The 15,363-nt window shown below is 40.2% G+C and overlaps 1 pseudogene; it reads left to right on the plus strand.

Moving 5' to 3' along the window:
• The first annotated feature begins 956 nt into the window (after positions 1-956).
• Positions 957-1,297, plus strand: LOC121171357 (annotated as a pseudogene).
• The last annotated feature ends 14,066 nt before the right edge of the window (positions 1,298-15,363 follow it).

A 15,363-nucleotide genomic window follows, 5' to 3' on the forward strand; every position in this document is an offset into this window, starting at 1 on the left:
TAAATAATATTAAGGTAAATAGGAAAAATTTGACATACTAAAATGCTCAGCAACAACAACAACAAAAACCCTCTAAAGTGCATGAATCAAAGCTTATTAGAACTGGGTCAGGCACTTCCATGACTAAATCCTCACTTTGCAAGTGCTGGGATCTCTTGCAAATGCCCGATCATGCGCCAGATGTTCCAGTGCCCATCTAGCTCCCTGCTTTTGGTCTGAATAAACAGTTGAGGATGGCCCAAAGCCTTGGGAACCTGCATCCATATGGTAGGCCCAAAAGAAGCTCTTGGCTCCTAGTTTTGTTTCAATTCAGCTCCAGCTGTTGTGGCCATTTGGTGAGTGAACCTACAGATGGAAGATCTTTCTGTCTTTCCTTTTCTCTGTAAATCTAATCTGCCTTTCCAATAAGAATGAACACATCTTTTACAAATGTTGCTTCAGATACATGGATTTAAACTGCCAGAATTAAACATAAAACACCAGCAGTACATAATCATTTCAGGCACCTGTCAGTAATTAGTTTCAGGTAGAAATATATATAATATATTACCAGAAAAACCCAAAAACAATGGACCTGGTGTTTGTAAAATACCACACAAAAACCCTGTGCATTATACATTGTGTTCAAATGCATTTGAAACTTTCATATGCATCAAAATATCTTTGAGCATCAATGTAGATGCTAAAAATTGTGTTAAAATTCTAAAGCACACAGAACAGCTCCCCACCATGAAATATTATCAAACAAAATACATGAAATACATGGAAATCAAACATAACAAAATTAGTGATACTTGCATCAGATAAAACAGAATCTAAGTCAATCATCATAAAAATCTACAAAAGAAATTATATATTGGTGCCACCTCTACCGTGGTTGTTGTAGTTGTTTCAGTGAACTCCGCAGTTCCCACAGCCTGCTCAGTCCAGTCCTCTCCACGACCACCGCGAACTGGATGTTCAAGAAGGACCAATCAACAGAACACAGATGCTTGGAATCTGCCAAGATCCGAGAGAAATATCCTGATCAAGTTCCAGTGATTGTAGAAAATATTTCAGGCCCTCAGGTTGTTGACACTGATGCACCGAATTACTTGGTTCCACGTGACATTACCAAGGCTTGGTTCATGTGGATCATCAAGAAAAGATTCTAGTTCCCTTCTGAAATGACCAAGTTACTGTTTGTGGATAAGACAGTTCCACAGTGTGTAACTATGGGAAAGTTTTATGAGAGGAAAAAAATAAAGATTAATCCTTGTATGTAGCCTTGAGCAGAAAGAATATTTTTGGCTTCTGAGACAGTGTAGGATTATGTTCACCTTTTCTTCATGTGTTTCTTATTACTAAGCCTGTCATGTTCAATTACATCCAGAAACTCTTCATGCAGACCTATCACTGCATTTGTAACTATGTTTATTTATTTATCTATTTATGATTTTTTTTTACTGTGGAAGAATTTTATTTCATTTTTAAAGACAAAGGAAAGCTTTGCTGGGTACCTTATCCTGGGCCAACAATCTTTTGCTTTTAGAATCTGGAATATGTCACTCATTCTCTTCTGGCCTGTACAGTTTCCTGTGAGAGATCTCCTGTGAATTTAATTGGCATTCCTTTATATGTCAATTGAGTTTTTCACATGCACATTTAATTATGTTTCCCTTACGTTCTTTTGAAAAGAGCTTGGTTATCATGTGTCATGGTGAAGATCGCTTTTGGTCAACCCTCTTGAAAGTTCAGTGCCCCTCCTGGATCTTGTTTCCCAATTCTTTCTCTAGATTAGAGAACTTTTCCCTTCTTATTTCATTGAATACACCTTTAATCCCAGCTTCTCTTTCTACACCTTCTGGGACTCCCATAACTCTTATATTTGGCCTTTTAATAGTATCTTTCAATTCTTGAATATTTTTCTTTGGCTTGACCCAGCTCTTCATCTATCTTTTTGTTTGTTTCTCCCCAATGACAGGAAATATCTTCCAATTCTGAGATTCTTTCTTCTGCTTTATTCATTCTATTCTAGAGACTCTCCACTGTACTTTTAATTTGTTCCACTGTAATTTCTGATATATCAGCTTTCATTTGACTTGTTTCCTGTGTGACATAGCCCTTAAATTCCTTGAATGCCTGCTTTACATGCATCTTCTTGTTGATAAGAAGCTTTAAAACAAAAGTTTTGAATTCTGTATTCCCCATTTTCTTGATGTCTTCCTCATTTAACGCTGAGCTTGGCTAAGACTTTTGCTCCTTTGCAGGGGAGTCTTTAGTAATATTTATTGTACCTTCATCTCTTTTGCTCTTCGTCATTGTACTTTTGGTTAACAGATTGTTCTCCTTGGGGCAGGGTTCTAAGCTCTGTCACACACAGGTCTACAATTTAATTTTAGTAATTGTGGTTGGTGCATGGCTCTTTGTTTAAAGTCACTTGTGCTATTGCCCCCAAGGAGTTACATGTCTTGTGTTATTCTTCCGCCATGGTTTTCCTAGCCCCAGCTCTTGGCTTACTAGTCTCCATCTCCTATGTACTGTGCTAAGGCTGCACTGTTGTTTGTACAACCCTTCTCCCACTTCTTGCTAGAGCAATTCCCAGGGTTAAGGAGACACCAAGTTTCCTGCATAACTAGGTTGTCAGTGGTGCTGATCTTGCCAGGACCTGTTAGTCATTAGATCTGAGGCCCACACGAACCTATTTTGACTCATATGATGCCATAGTTGGTATTATTTTCCCCATGTGAGTAGCGCAATGCACTGAACCCTCTGCGTTCTCTTCCAGCTCAGCACATGTGCAGCTCATTGTTGTCCCTGCAATTGTAAAGCTTTTGCCACAGTGTAAGAAGTAGTGCCAGATGTGCCACTACTAGAGTTCTTGACCTACTGGTTGTCAGGTTTGAAGGCTACCCAGACCTATCTTGTGTGGAACCTATATGATGCCATGTTGTTGCAGTTCACTGAGCCAGAAATGAGTTCAATCCCAGCTTAGTGCATACACAGTCCTGTCCTATAGCCTTTGCCTTCCTACATAAGATGGCGCCTGATTTGGATCTAGGGGACAGACTTGGGTGTGAAATCCACCTTGTTCCTGAACTGCCCATCTCTGACCTGCCACTCTGTCTCTCTTCCCGATCAAACAGGCCAGCAGGATGGGCAGTTCTTTATCTGGGTTCATCCCCTGAGCTCTTGGTAAATGTTCCTTTCTACCTTGTTGCTGGGGAGTTCCAGCTGCTGGTGAAGTTCAGATAGCTGTTCACTGAATGTCGTTGGGTTATTGGTCTGCTGTTTTCCCATGTTTGCCCCTCTGCTGTTGTTCTGTCCTCTCCTATTTCCTGGTTTGTGCCCTCTCTGCTTTACACTGGCTAATGTTTCTCCATCTGTTTAAACATATCCTTACCCTATTCTGCCATCTTGATTTTCCTGTAACTCTCTGTATTTCATAGTATATTGAATGATTCCTTAGATTTAGTAAGTTATCCTACAGAGTTTTATTTTGAATTTTTCTTTCTGTGCATTGTCCTCCTGGCTATACTGTCCAGGGAATTTGTTCCTGTGAGAATCATATTTAATAAAAATATTTCCATATTGAAGTGAGAAATTTGTTGTACTAAGGGAAAGTTGTGTATGTATTTATTCAAGATTATGTTTGATATATTAGATGGCTAAGCTTTAAATGCTAAATCCTTAGCAATTAGAACATTTGTTCCATTAGATTTGGCCAACTGCCAATTATGTTTAACTGAGATTAATCTGTTCCTCTTTCTGAAACTATTAAGGAAAATAATTAACAATGAAATTTCCTATTAGAAAAGAAAAAAAGACAATACATATTGAGAAAAGTCAACAATTGCAACAAGAGACAAAGGATGTTATATCTCAATAAAATGATTGGTTCATCAACAACACCTAACGATTATAAACATATAGCAGCCAATACAAGATAACCCATATGGATACAGCAAATACTGTTATACTTCCAATACAATTATACTACTGGACTTCAACAATTGACAGATTACCTGTATAGAAAACCAACAAAAATATAAAAGATTTGAGCTATACTGTTAAGCAAATAGAAATAACAGACACTTGTAGAACATTCTACTCAACAGCTACAGAATGCTCAAGGAATATTTTCAAGACTAGAACATATGCTAAAGAACAAATAAGTCTCCGTAAATTTAAAAAGGTTAAAATCATATACCGTTTCAGAGGACAAAGGAATGAAGCTAGAAATTAATAAAAGTATCCATAAATATTTGTACACTTGTCTTTAAAAATGTGAATTAATGACTAGTAGGTCCCTGAATTATTTTTAAAATATCAAAAACTATTTTGAAACAAAGGAGCATGAAAACACAGCACATCAAAATCTGAAGAATTAAGTAAAAGCTATGTTAATTGGCAACTTTATAACATTAATTGTTTCCTTTAAAAAACTAAAGGTTTCTGGGCACAGTGTGGTAGGATAGTGGCTAAAGTCCTCACCTTGTATGTGACTGGACCCCTATGGGCTCCAGTTCTAATCCCAGGAGCACTGCTTCCCATTCAGCTTGCAGTTGAAGATGGCCCAAAGCCTTGGGATCCATGCTGGAGACTCAGAGGAGGCTGCTGGTTTTGGATTGGTGCGTCCCTGGTCATTGTGCCACTTGGGGAGTGGATCATCATATGGAAGATCTTCCTCTCTGTCTCTCCTCCTCTCTTTATATGTGATTTTCCAATAAAAAAAAAACAACTAAAGGTTTCAAATAATCCATTGATGCACCAGAGGATATAGAAAAAGAAGAAATCAAGCCAAATATCAGCATTAGGTGAGGCATTATAAGTATTAGAGAAGAAACAAATGAAATTGAAACTGAAAAATAAATTCAATGTGATAAAAAGCTGTTTTTGATATGACAAAATTTTAACCAGAAGAGAAAAACAAGACAAAAAGTCTAATAAATAAAATTAGAAACAAGGAAGAGACATTAAAATAGCACCAAAATACAATCACAAGAAACTATTTTCTAACACATTGAAAAAACCTTGAAGAAATGGACAAACCCGCACTTCAACCTACAAAGATTAAATTGAAAACACATAGAAAATTTAAACAGAGAAGCAATGAAAAACAACATTGCAATAATGATTAAAGATATCCCTTCAAGAAATAGTCCAGTACATGATGGCTTAGCTACTGAAACTCCCATACTTCTCACTCTGCAGCCAGATATGGCATCGGCTAGAACTCTGTCAAACTCTTCATACATACAAGATATTATCCTGATACAAAGCCTGAGCAATGAGGAGAACCGAAAGACTCACTAATAATTATTGGAACTCATGAAAACACTGGCTAGATTGCAGTATAAAAAAAATCATACACACACCACCCCACACATACAAACAGTGCTATTTGTATACACAAATAATGGCATGGCTGAGAAAGAGCTTACAGGATAGTCCCATTGAAAATAGCTACAGAAAAAAAAGAAATCCCTGAGATAAACTTAACCAAGCACATGAAAGATCTCTACAATGAAGAATTGCAAAACATTAAGGAAAATATAAGAGAGAATGCCAAAAATGAAAACATCTTCATTATACATAAGTTGGAAGAACAGACACCATCAAAGATCCACACTATGCAGAGCAATTTACAGACTGAATGTAATCCCAATCAAAATACCAATGATGTTTTCTTCTCAGATCTGGAAAAATGGCCCTGAGATTCATGTGGGACTTCAGAGACACTGAATAGTTAAGGCAATCATAAACAATAAATCCGGAGGCATCGAACATTGTATTTCAAGATATTTCACAAGAAAATTATAATCTAAGCAGTCTTTTACTGGCACAGAAATAGGCGTGTGTGTCAGTGGAACAGATCAGAGCCACAAGAAATTAATCTATATATCTGTAACCAATTAATCTTTGATAAAGGGATTAAAATCATTCCCTTTAGAACGGACAGTCTCTTCAACAAAGAGTGCTGAAAAAATATAATCTCTGCATGCTGGAGTATGAAACAAGACCCCTACCTTACACCTTATGCAAAAATCAACTCACAGAGGATCAGACAGCTAAACCCATGATCTTAAGCCATAAAATTACTGGAGGGAAACACTGCTAGCCATGAAAATACAGAAGGACTTATTGCATAAGACTCTGCCAGCACTGGCAGTAAAATAAAAAATAGACAAATTGGAATTACATCAAGCTGAGAAATTTGTGTCCAACAAAGGAAATACACAGCAAAGTAAAGAGACAATCAGTAAGAGTTGGAAAAAAAAAAAAAAAAAAAAAAACGTTTTCAAGCTGTACAACTGGTGAAGGATTAATACCCAGAATATATAAGGAGTTCAAGAAACTGAACACCAACGAAACAAATAATATAGTTAAGAAATGGACAAGTAATATGAGCAGGCATCGTCCAAAGAATGCAATACAAGTAACCAGCAGACACTTTAAAAGATGTTCTAGATCACTAGCTGCCAGGAAAAAGAAAATAAAAATAATAATGGTGTTTCATCCAGGTTTCGCCCATTCAGTTACAATAGCTCTCATTCAAAAATTTAAACAAACAAGCAGAAATAACAAATGCCATAGCTCAGATTTCTGAAGTAATAATCACATGGTTAAACTAGCAGCATGGTCATTCCACTCCTGGGATTTACCCACAGCGAATGAAGTCAGCATCATAAAGAGCTATTTATACGCCCAGGCTCAGAGCAGCTCAATGAACAATGCCCAAGATAACGAATCAATCAAGATGTCTATCATCAGTTAAAAGCAATTGTGGCATATAGATCCACAATGGAATGCTAAAAGCTCACCAAAAAAAGATGAAATCATATATTTTGCAACAAAATAGATGGAAATGAAAACCATTATTTTTAGTTAAATAAGCCAGCCCACAAATACAAATACGTATTTTATTTGTAGTAACTAACATACAGAATGGAAAACATACAATCTATATGAATGGAAGTGACATTTTGAGACTTGATTGTGGCTAGGTCAAGAGGTGATTGAGAGACTTTTATTTTAGGCAAGGTATTTTATTAATCAGAGGAGAGAGTCTCGGAGACTGATCCCTGGCAGGAGATGGTCCAGGACCACTGGCCCATGGCAGAGTGACTGCATCAGGTACACAGCATTGGGCTTTTACATGCCTTAGACATGTGGGTCAGGGATGGGGAGGAGGTGGCAGTAGCACAGGGTACTGATCTTGGGGTGAGACATTGCAGAAATTCCTGGGAAGACAAGGACTCACTCTCACTCTGCCAAACCTAGCAAACATCATTTATAACTCTTCTTCCTTTCTGAGGAACAATGTTGGTTTCTATTTATTACTTTTTGAATTCTTTATTTAGAAGAGGGATAAGCTTGGGATTATAAAGTATGTTCAAAGTATGTCATTGCAAAAATTAAAAAAAAATAAGGAAAGAAGTAGAATGAGAAAGGATCACAGGAATAAGTTAGGGTAAGGTGAGAAGTATCATTATGTTCTTTAAAAATGTATATACAAAATACATGAAATTTGTTACCTTTAAAGAAATTAAAATGTAAAGATGGAATACAAACAGAAAACTACAGACCTGCATTAATGCTGAACACAGATTCAAAAATTCTTAGCAAAATTCTAGCAAATCAAATCCAATGCTAAATCAAAAAGACTATCCATCATGATCAAATGAGCTTTTTCCTGAGATGTAAGACTGGCTCAGCATTTGCAAATCAATAAATATCAAAAAGCACATCAATAAAATGGAAAGTAAAAACCATAAGATCATCTTAATAGATGCAGAGTAAGCATTTGATAAACTTCTATGTTCTTTCACGATAAAATATGTGTGGAAGGAACATACCTCAAAATTATAGAAGTTATATGAAATAAACCAGCAAGCAGCAACATCTGCAATTGAAAAAAGGTGAAAACATTGTCCCTCATATATTGGAACAAGACAAAGATGCCCACCTTCAATACTCTTCCACAAAATATTATTGGAAATAATTAACAAGAACAATTAGGGGAGTCAAAGAAGTAGACGGTATCATAATCCATATTTGCCTGCCTTGAATAGCACTAAAATTAACTTACTGAATTCAAGGAGCAGTACAAGGTTCTAATTACTGGAACCAGGAAGTCTCTCCATTACATCTTCATGCTTGGTATTATCTTGAGTGGTTATGTTTAGGGAAATTTCAAGTCTAGGGAAGAAAATAGCTATCACCTGAATGTTAACCTTCTACTAACTGAAGTTTACTCACCTCACTCCCAATAAAAATCTTGAAAAGTATAGTGCTTCTGAGCTACCAGACATGAGCACCACTAGCCAACCAGGAACCTGCAAAGGAATTAAACATGCAGCTCTCAGCCTCTACTGCAATCAGTAATAATTTCACTGCTAATCCCTTGGAGAGGCCACAGATTAAATAATAACTTCCTGACTCTTTGCTCCATGTTTTACAAATAAATATGTACCTTTCTTCAATCAAACCAATGCCAGTGATTGGCTTTCTGCCATTAGGTCAGTGGATCCCCATTTGAGGATTCTGCAGAAAAAAAAAATCCAATATTTTACCAGAAAGATAGATCTTGTTAAATTCTCCAAAAAAATACAGAATAATAATTTGATCAAATCTTTCATTTCTCAATGATGACCATTTGCAAAAAACTAAGAATAACAAAACTTCCTGGATAACAAGTTGATCAATTCAGTTTCTAATTACTAATAATATAAACAGAGCAGATGTTATGCATTCTATGTATGTCTTCTTTCCAAGACAACCACATTTCTCTCCCCTCCTCACCAAGCAGCCTCTCCTCCCTCTCCTATCTTCCTCTCATTAATTTTTTGTGAAGATATAGCTTTTCTTTTTTTTAAGGTTTATTTATTTTTATTACAAAGTCAGATATACAAAGAGGAGGAGAGACAGAAAGGAAGATCTTCCATCCGATGATTCACTCCCCAAGTGAGTGCAACGGCCGATGCTATGCCAATCCGAAGCCCCGGAAACAGGAATCTCTTCCAGGTTTTCTCCACATGGGTGCAGGGTCCCAAAGCTTTGGGCCATCCTCCACTGCCTTCCCAGGCCACAGGCAGGGAGCTGGATGGGAAGTGGAGCTGCCAGGATTAGAACCTGCGCCCATATGGGATCCCAGTGCGTTCAAGGCAAGGACTTTAGCCACTAGGCCATGCCGCCGGGCCCAAAAACTAGGATTCTTTCTTTAATGTTTAAGTAGTATCCCATAGTGTATACAAACAAAGTTTTATACGGTCATCAATTTCTGCACATCTGTGTTGATTCCATATCTTAGGCCAGTGTGAATTGAACTGTAATAAGCATAGGTGGCAGATAACTTGCATATGCTGATAAACACTTACTCTTAAAAATGACTATCACAATCAACGTCACAATTATAATGCTAATGACAAAGACAAATGATAAAATGGTAGAAACTTAAATTCTTCTGTATTTTCAACATATTCTTCCTTCACAATTACAATAGACTTGTGAGTCAGAATTGACAAAGGAATTTTAAAACACGCTATAGTTGAAAATGTAAAGTATCTAAAAACAGGGAAAACAATCGTAGGAGCAACAAAACAAATGTGTGAAATTTACATTATACTGTTTTAATTTTTAATTTTGATTTTTAAAGATTTCTTTATTTTTTATTGGAAAGTCAGATTTACAGAGAGAAAGAGGTTCAGAAAGATCTTCTGTCCACTGATTCACTCTCGAAGCGGCCACAACAGCTGGCGCTGAGCTGAGCCAGAACCAAGAGCTAAGAACTTTTTCTGAGTCTCCCATATGGGTGCAGGGTGCCAAGGCTTTGGTCCTTCCTCAATTGCTTTCCTGGGCCACAAGCAGGCAGTTGGATGAGATGTATAGCAGCCAGGACATGAACCAAGACCATATGGGTTCCTGGTCCATGCAAGGTGAGGATTTTTGCCACTAGGCTACAATGCCAGTCCCTAATTTTATTTTTTGATATTGTTTAGATAGTGGAGAGAGATGCATGCTCATGTGGGCCTCCAATTAGAATGGAGAGAATTGAAGTATGGAGGAAGGTGGGTGGATAAATGTTTTAAATCTTTTTAAATCTCAATGTAGAGAAAAAGGTTCTGAGTCAATTATTTGAGTGGTTTTGATAGTTCTGAGTCATTGTCAGCTTCATTGCAGCAGGGTTCAGAAAATCGTTCCAAGTTCTATTGGCGGGCCAAGCACACTTTAGCACATCTATAGACCCAGATATTTGCAAAGTTTGGCCAGGAGAGTTGTCCAACCCATTCTGCTTCCCAACTGATGAGGCACCCACTACACTCAGCTAGCCTAGATGAGCACGCTGTCATGTCCCTCAAGTGCATATGGGAATACTGTCCACTTCACAGGCAAAAGTAAGTGAAAGAGTACCAACTACAAGCCCGGCGCAATGGCGCAGTGGTTAAGGTCCTCACCTTGCACGCCCGGGAGCCCATATGGGTGCCAGTTCTAATCCCGGCGGCCCCTCTTCCCATCCAGCTCCCTGCTTGTGGCCTGGGAAAGCAGTCGAGGACAGCCCAAAGCTTTGGGACCCTGCACCCGCGTGGGAGACCCGGAAGAGGCTCCTGGCTTTGGATCGGCATAGCATGGGCCATTGTGGCTCACTTGGGGAGTGAATCATTGGACCGAAGATCTTCCTCTCTGTCTCTCCTCTCTGTATATCCGCCTTTCCAATAAAAATAAAATAAATCTTTAAAAAAAAAAAAAGAGTACCAAGTACAACGGGAGTACCAAGTCCCAACACACACACTCCAAATTTGGACCACATGCATTATGATTTTATTTGCTGCCTAAATTTGAGTCCAGTAATCTAGTTAGGGAATTGCGCAAGAAACCTGTTCTAAGATGACCACACGTTTGATTTTTGTGTGCACCAGCCAGATCAGGGTCATGTTGAATCGACCACCCACACCTGGCAATGCACATACCAGTAGACATAACTGGTCTTTCCACCCCCAGTCCCATCTCTCGAGGGAACTGACAGGTGCTGCAGCCTGGCTCAGCCAGCCTGCCACAGGCTCTGTAATTATACACATCAGTGGTTGCTGCAGCCTAGTTGAGGCAACCCCCAAAACACCACCCAAGCTCACCCTCAACCCTAGTTGTTGTATGTGACAGCATGTACCATGGCCTCACCAGTACATTCAGCATCATATCTTGCTCTTGTGCATACCCATGGGTGCTGCAACTCATTCCAGAACAACCTATCCCCAGGCCTGACCCACATGTGTGCTGACCTTGGTTGCCTCCTACCTAGGTAAGTGTTACATTGCTGGAAGAAAAGTAGCCAAACTGACAGGCATTCAGGGCCTGACTAATGCCAAATGTGTGTTAACTATACTCGTGAGCCAGCATAGTTGCCTATTATTATTAACTTTTAAGGTATTTGGGGATAGGCAGGGAATGCAGGACCAGGATGGCATGTGCCCCAGACATAAGAGCAGCAGATAACCCAGGGAAGGGGTTCTGGGGATATGTAGGAATGTGTTTGACAGGGGAGAAATGCCTTCTGGGGACTTCCCATTGTCCAGGCCACTGTAATTGCAGGTGGATGGGGGAGCTAAAATAGAGTGAGTTAGACTGGGGAAATCAGAGGGCAGATCTGGATCAGGCTAAAGCTGTCACCCACATGGGAGACCTGTGCTGAGCTAAGTAACACTGCCAGGCTGGACTAGGCTACTGCACCTGCTGATGAGAGAGAGTCAGATTGGGTGTGGGCCAGCAAAGCTAGTCTGCAGCATCAACTGGCAAGTGAGAACTGGGGCTGGGGATCATGCCTTATTGGGATATGCTGCAATACCCACCAGTGAGTGTTGGCATAGGAGGTGGACCATGTCAAGCTGGTTCGTAGCACCCACCAGAATGCAAGAGAACCAGATCTGGGGACAGATTCTGTAGGGGATTTGTGGCCTAACCTTTATGGGACTACAATACCTGCCAGTTTGAGTGAGAAAGCTGGGGATGAGGATGGGTTGGGTCTGAGCTATGCTGGACCAATGAACTTACCTATCACTTGCAAGAGTTGGGACTGGAAGTGTCCAGGACCAGAAAAGGCTACAACATCCACCAGCACATTCAAAGGCCAGGACTGAGGGTAGACTGTGTCAAGCAGGGCATGGCACATGCTGGAACACATAAGACCCAGGACTGGGAATAGGCCTGGTATGGAAATTTGGGGAACTCCCCTGCTAGACTAAAGCTCCCGCTGGGGAACACAGTACCTAGGACTGGGGGGAAGGTAAAGTCAGGCAGGTCTGTAGCACTCTTCAGCATTTGTGTGGGCTAAACATTTGGTGACAGGCTGGGATAGGTCAGTCTGCCATACCCATTTGCACACAGGACAGGTTGGAAAGTGGGTAGTCACCCACTGGACTAGGCTGTAACACCAACCAGCAAGAACTGAGGCTGCAGGTAGGACATGGCAGATGGGGCTGAAGTGCCCACCAGGATACCCAAGATCCAGGGCTGGGAATGGGCCTGGCAGGGGACCTTCGGGATGTCTTCTGCTAGGTTTCAGCTCCCACTGATGAACGTGTATGTGAATGCTGTGGGTAGACTGAGCCAGGCAAAGGTTCGGTACCTGTTAGCATACATGTGAGTTAGGCTTGGGGGTGGGCCAGACTGGGCTAGACTCCTAAACCTGCTAAGCATTCCAGAGAGCCAGAATGGATGTGGGACAGGCCAGGTTAGGCCATAACACCCACTAGGTTACAAGAGAGCCAGGTCTGGGGGCTGGCAAGCTGGGTTAGGCTACAGAACTCACCAGTGTGAACTGGCATGGGCACAGGACAATAGGGTTAAGTCATAGTGCCCCCCAGGGAGTGCTAGGATTGTGAGCCACATATGTTAGCCTTTGTTGTAGCATCAGACAGCACTGGAAAAATCCAGGACCAGTAATGAGCCTGGCAGGGGAACCTGGTGAACTCTCTTGCTAGTCCACAGCTTCGACTGGTAAGTGTGAAAGCCAAAGCTTGCAGCAGACCAGGCAAGGTTGAGCTCAACACTCACTGGCATATGTGTGGGCTGGGTTTACAGGCAAGCTGGGCAGGGTCAGGCCACAGTACACTCTGACAGGAGAGTCAAGGCAGAGTACAAGCCAGGCCAGGTTCATGTAAGAACTGGGACTGGGAGTGAGCCAAGCTGTGCTAGGCCACTGCACCCACCAGCAAGAGGTGGGACAAGGTCAAGACAGGATAAGCAAGTCTGCAATACCTAATGGTGAATGGCAAGACTGGGGGCAGGCCACCTACCTCAGTTTGGGTCTCAGTACCTTTTGATAAACACAAGACCCAGGGATGGAAATGGGTCTGGTTGGGGAGCTTTGGGGACTCTTCTGCAGGGCTACTTCTTCTAATTGATGAGTATGAGAGTTAGAACCAGGAATGGGTTGGTCCAGAATGGCTGCAGCATCCATCAGCTGGATTTGAGATTGGATTGGGGGCGTGTCAGGCTTGGCTAAGCTACTGCACCTGCTGATGTGAGAGATAGCCAAATTGGGTGTGAGTCAACAAGGCTAGTCCGTAGAAGCATCTGGAAAGGACCAGGATTAAGTGCAAGGCATGTTAGGCTGGACCAGAGTACCCCTTGGCACGTGCAAGATCCAAAGATGAGAATAGACCAACTGGGGAAACAATGGGCATTCCCCTGCTGGGCAATAATGGCCCTGGTGAATGTAAGAACCAGGTCTGGGGTGGGCCAGGCTGGTCAAGGTGGCAGTACATTACCTCTTTAAGACCAATGAATTGAAAAAAAAAATCAATAAAATGAGACAAGATATTGGCATACAAATATTCAATATATATAAATTTATCAGTGGATTATAAAAGTGTCAAGAAATAGACCCCCATTTAGAGTAAATTGATTTTACATCAAAGTTGACACAGTGACACAGTTCATTAAGCTGTTTGTTAAAAGAGCATCCCTCTGCATTGGTTTCAAGTTCTAGCTACTTTGATTCTGAACCGGATTCCTTCTAATGCTCTTAGGAATGCAGCAGAAGACTACTAAATACTTGGGCCCCATGACCTTAGTTGGAAATGGGGGTGGTTTTCTTGATTCCTGACCTTAGAATGGCTAAACTCTGGCTATTGTGTTCATTTATGAGGTAAAAAGTGGATAGGGGAGATTTCCACTTTTTCCATTATGCTCATTTCCTTTTTCTAACATCTATTTAATGACCCTTTACAAAACATTCAAACAACTGATCAGAATATCAATTTCTGCTGACTTCGGTCTCAAAACTCCAAAGAGAAAAGGAGGGAATACTGCATTCCTGACTGGCCATTGTCAGGCATACAGATACTTATATACTAAAGTCTGAAGGGCACGCTCCACAACTTGTGTCTCATCAAGATTCACTCGTGGAGCAGTGAGAGACAGAATGAAATATATAATCAATGTAAAAAGTAGAAAAATCACTATTATCTTCATATGAAATACATATTTCCTGATTTATGAACATGTATATTCATAGTAGTACCTACTGAAAATGCATATTGCAAGTTGCTCTTACTTTCCACGTAGAATAGAGATTCAAGTATATCAAGCATTAAAACACAAATAGCAAGCCCTTTCCCTTGCAAGACACGAATATTAAACACTACATCTCATCCTGCTGAGCCAGGCATGGCCTCAGACTTTCTCACCACATTTCCCATGACTATCACAATCAATCAACAGTGATCATGATGAGATAAAACTAAATGCCATTTTTGTTCTGAATTTTCGACTAGTGTGACCTTGCTTGCTGTAGATTCTATAGCCATAAAAAGAAGGCTATAATATTTATGATATAAATCAAGGAGTTGTAACACAACACTAGGCCATCATTGTGTCTTATAGGTTTAAATGACACAGAAAACATATATATTAAATTGCATCGCTATTTGGGACCATTTTTATGTGCACGTGGTGAATAGGCAGAAAACTTGAAGTGTTGTATAATTTACAAAAGTGTTTACGTAATCACTTCAAAGAAAATAATAAAACATTTAATTTTCCAAAGTTGTTATGTAATTATGAAATTATCTCAGATATGTAATCGAGTTAAAATAAATACCTTTGTTTATGCTTCAGCTGTTTTCATTGTAATCATTACTAATTAACCATACTGATTTTCTTCTTTTTTAAGATTTACTTATTTTTATTGGAAAATCAGATATACAGAGAGGAGGAGAGACAGTGAGAAAGATCTTCCATTCGATGATTCACTCCCCAAGTGAGTTCAACGGCCGATGCTATGCCCATCTGAAGCCAGGATCCAGGGACTTCTTCCAGGTCTCCCACACAGGTGCAGAGTCCCAAGGCTTTGGGCCGTCCTGACTGCTTTCCCAGGCCACAAGC

Source organism: Ochotona curzoniae, unplaced genomic scaffold (assembly GCF_017591425.1).
Source record: "Ochotona curzoniae isolate NIBS_2020 unplaced genomic scaffold, NIBS_Ocur_1.0 scaffold_2587, whole genome shotgun sequence".
NCBI classification, from domain to species: Eukaryota; Metazoa; Chordata; class Mammalia; order Lagomorpha; family Ochotonidae; genus Ochotona; species Ochotona curzoniae.